This window comes from Vigna radiata, chromosome 7 (genome assembly GCF_000741045.1).
Source record: "Vigna radiata var. radiata cultivar VC1973A chromosome 7, Vradiata_ver6, whole genome shotgun sequence".
Classification (NCBI taxonomy): domain Eukaryota; kingdom Viridiplantae; phylum Streptophyta; class Magnoliopsida; order Fabales; family Fabaceae; genus Vigna; species Vigna radiata.
This window is the reverse complement of record NC_028357.1, coordinates 6,031,690-6,036,277: the sequence shown is the minus strand read 5'-3', so window position 1 is coordinate 6,036,277 and position 4,588 is coordinate 6,031,690. Positions and strand designations below refer to the sequence as shown.

The 4,588-nt window shown below is 41.0% G+C and overlaps 1 long non-coding RNA gene across 1 annotated transcript; it reads left to right on the top strand.

Annotated features, from left to right (window-relative positions):
- Window positions 1-664: 664 nt before the first annotated feature.
- On the top strand, window positions 665-3,039 carry LOC106767595. The gene is made up of 2 exons (XR_001376171.2): window positions 665-1,652; window positions 1,753-3,039. It is a non-coding gene; the product is annotated as an uncharacterized LOC106767595 (long non-coding RNA).
- Window positions 3,040-4,588: the final 1,549 nt, after the last annotated feature.

Genomic DNA, 4,588 nt, shown 5'->3' with positions numbered 1-4,588 from the left:
AGAGAAGGAAAAGATTTTCAGCACAAGGCCTACGCGAGCGGTCGCACGTGTGCTTAAACCTTTTCAAAATATTTTTATTTGATTTTTGTAAAAGAAAAGGAAAAGGATTTTCAGCACAAGGCCTACGCGAGCGGTCGCACGTGTGCTTAAAACTTTTCAAAATATTTTTATTTGATTTTTGTAAAAGAAAAGGATTTTCAGCACAAGGCCTACGCGAGCGGTCGCACGTGTGCTTAAACCTTTTCAAATATTTTTATTTGATTTTTAGAAAGGAAAGGGTCTTCTAACACAAGGACGATGCGTGCGATCACACATGCGATAGAACCCTTAAAATAATATTTTTTAATTTTATTTATAGAAAAGAAAGAGTTTTCTAGCACAAGGACGATGCGTGCGATCACACATGCGCTAGAACCCTTAAAATAATATTTTTCTAATTTTATTTTTATAAAGGAGAAGGAAAAGATCTTCAGCACAAGGCCTATGCGAGCGGTCGCACGTGTACTTAAATCTTTCCAAAATATTTTTATTGATTTTTAAATTTTGATGATCTTTTATACTTTTTTATTTTAACAAACAAACAATAATAAAACAAATTCTAAAGCTAAAGGAAAAAAAAAGCAAAGACAATAATAAAAAAAAAATTTGCAGTCCAATAGACCCAATAAGAATAGGGGAGTGGAGAAGACACAATCAGGGGCGTTGAGTAAAATTGAGGCCTCTTTGGTCCAGTCCAATTACTGGGGTACATCAGCAAAATTGGAGGCTGCATGTAGTAATTGTTGGTCAAGGCCCAAAGACAGGGGTACAGCTGTAATGTTGGAGGTGGCATATGGTAGTTGTTGGTCAGGCCCAAGGCCTCCTTTTTCTTTGCAGAAACAATATGGGCTTAAACCCATATGGAAGGAGGTGCGAATGGAGGACAAGAGGTAGCGGGCAGTGAGAATGTGGCCCAGAGTCAGGCCCAAAGCTTCCTTTCATATGCAGATAGGGAAATGGGTGTGAATAGTAGATGAGGGGTGCAGGGAAGAAACTCCAGCCAGAGCCAGACCCAAGGCCCCTTAAGTTCAGAAATTCATTAGGGGTTTCTCCCATTTCCTCTCATTCCTCACACTTCATCAAATCAGAGACTTGGTCTCTCTCGCGAAAGGCAATCCCAGGGAGGGGTTTTCCGCCACTGCACGTCCACACCGCCACTCCCTCCGGTCAGCTACCGCACCGCCACCTACTCTAGTTTGATCGTCGCCGTTGACGTCAGACCTTGCCGGAGTCATCACGGGCCGTAGCATTACCGCTTTTCCTCTCTCTTGCGGGGTGTGCCTCTCTCGAGTTCACGCACACCACCTCCCTGCCGTTCAATCACGTACCTGGCCGGCCACCGTGCCCCACCATAGCCATCGCCACTCACGAATCGCCGGCAGTTCCTCCCTGAAGATACAACGCCCCCCTCTTCTCTTTTGGCAACAACTTAGGGTTGGGGCTTTCAACGCCGTTCCCGCGCAAGTCGCCGCCCCCGCGCAAGTCGCCGCCAATCCAACCAATGTCGTCGCTTCCCTTCACCGGTCAAGAGCGCCGTCGCAGACCACCATGCTCATCCTCTCTTGCGCACCTCGCTTCTCCAAAACAAGCAATCAACATGTGCTTTGTATTGGGTGCGTGTGTTTGACAAATTTGGGTTGCTGCTATGAAATTGTGTATGTGTATTTGGACATGTACCAGCAACAATCACCCTCTGTTTCCTCTTTTTTTTAGATTGTGTATGGTGGTTGAAGGGTTGATTTATGAAGAGGATGAATGGTGTCTTATGTGATGATGGGTGCGGTGGATGCTGGGTTGGAATTGAGTTCACTGTTTTTTTTTTTCAGGTATTGAAGATGATGGAAGGGAGAAAGGAGAGAGAGATGATTCGGTTGAAGGAAAATGGGTTCTGTTGTGCCATTTTGTTTTCTTGTTTTTCTGATGGAGAGAAAATGAGTGTGTGAGGTTCTGTTTCTGTTTTTGGTTGTTTTTTTGAATGTATGCAGATGAAGCGTTTGTGATATGGGTTAGTGATGGATTTGGATGAGAAAATTGGAGGATCGAAGAATCGGAGATGAACCGATAGGTAGGGGTGAGTGAATATAGGAATTGAGGATATTGTGGGAGATGAATGATGGATGATGAGGGAGACCCTTCTTTGTGCGAGTAAGTGGAGGAGTTCAGAGTTGTGTGATCGTTACGGGTGTGGTCATGGGGGAATGTAGATTGTGCCTGATAAAAATTATGGTGGAGATGATCATTCTCTGTACAATGGTGTCAGGATAAGGACTCGAAGATGGACAACCAAAAGAGATTTTCTGTTATGCCCGTAGTGAGTGCCACCCTAGTGAGTGAGTGATGGAATGGAGGGTCAGAAATGGTGAGGAAGCATGGGTGATTTTGGGTAGAATTTGTGTGGGGGCTGATGGATTGGTGTTTGGAAGGAAGATGGTTATGGTATGTTTTGTAGTGCTGGGTGTAGTGTGATATGCGTCTCTGCTCCTCCCTCACTTGTTCTCTGTTTTTTGTTCTGAATGCTGGGAAAAATAGTCTGATAAGGAGGATGGTAATGAAGATGAAGATGGTGGAATGGTATGGTTACCGTGGGTAAGGATAAGAAAGATGTATGGGTCAATGAGTAAATGAAGATGATCTTTCTTGTATGAATATCTGAATTAAAGAATGAGACCCGTGGTCAATAATGGATATTGTTGGAGGTGAAGAGAAGAATTGATCAATGGTCAGTGATGGAATAAAATTTGGTTAGGGTCATCAGGTTTTCTAACAGAATGGTGGTGTTCGTATGATGCGTGATGAAGTGTTATAGGTATCCAGGTGATTGAGGTGGTTGATGGTTCTAGTAAAATGTTTCTGAGTGAGTGAATGTGTGTGTATGGTAGCATGAGAGTGATGTGCATAAAATTTGTTCGGGTGGTTATGGATCAGAGGAGCAGAGTGGTGGAAAATGATGTGTATTCTGTTCTTCCCATTTTTTACAACAAACTTTTTTCCTTTTTTTTTTCTTTCACGTTCTTTTTCTTTTTTTTCTTTTTCTATTTTCGTTTTCTTTTTCCTTTTTTTATTTTGCTTTTCTCCTCTCTTTTTTTTTCCTTTTTGTTTTTTTTCCTTTTTCCAAAAGATTATAAAAAAATGAAATTAAATCCAATAATAATAATAATAATAATAAAAAACTAAATCAAATACTAAAAGAGTAAAACAAAAAATGAAAATAAAATAAAATAAGACAAAAATAAAAACTAATTCTATTTAGTCACCCGGACGAAATTGGGTGTTGACACCTGTGTTCAGGTTTGTGTCCAAATCCTGGAATTGAATCTAGTAATCTTATACCAATCTCTGGTAAACGATTACCACTCACTTGTCTGCTGCACAAGTGTTTGGACTTCACTGAACTTCATGGAATCACAAACATGGATCATTTCCATAACAGTTTCAATTCAAAACCACTGGATTCATTCAAAAACATTACACAGAACGACCTTGGTCCTCTACGTTTGAAATTGAGGCTCCCTGTGTTCAGGTTTGTGTCCAAATTCTGGAATTGAATCTGGTAATTGCTTACCAACTTCTAGTAAACGATTATCACTCACTTGTCTGCTGCACAAGGGTTTTGGACTTCACCAAACTTGATGGAATCAAAAAATGGATCATTTCCTCCCTCTTGGGGTGTCCAAACAACACCTCACACACTACAAACAAGGTTCCATAACAGTTTCAATTGAAAACCACTGGATTCAGTAAAAAACATTACAGAGAATGACCTTAGTCCTCTAGGTTTGAAATTGAAGCTCCCTATGTTCAAGTTTGTGTCCAAATCCTGGAATTGAATCTGGTAATCATTTACCAACCTCTGGTAAACGATTACCACTCACTTGTCTGCTGCACAAGTGTTTGGACTTCACCCAACTTGATGGAATCACAAACATGGATCAGTTCCTCCCTCTTGGGGGTGTTCAAACAACACTTCACACTATTAACAAGGTTCAATAACAGTTTCAATTGAAAACCACTGGATTCAGTGAAAAACATTACAGAGAATGACCTTGGTGCTCTACGTTTGAAATTGAGGCTCCCTGTTTTCAGGTTTTTGTCAAAATCTTGGAATTGAATCTAGTAATCTTTTACCAACCTCTGGTAAACGATTACCACTCACTTGTCTGCTACACAAGTGTTTGGACTTCACCCAACTTGATGGAATCACAAACATGGATCATTTCCTCCCTCTTGGGGTGTCTAAACAACACCTCACACAGTATAAACAAGGTTCCATTACAATTTCAATTCAAAACCACTGGATTCAGTCAAAAACATTACAGAGAATGACCTTGTTCCTCTACATTTGAAACTGAGGCTCCCTTTATTCGAGTTTGTGTCCATATCCTAGAATTGAATCTGGTAATCGTTTACCAACCTCTGGTAAATGATTACCACTCACTTGTCTGCTGCACAAGGGTTTTGGACTTCACCCAACTTGATGGAATCACAAACATGGATCATTTCCTCCCTCTTGGGGTGTCCAAACAACACCTCACACACTATAAACAAGGTT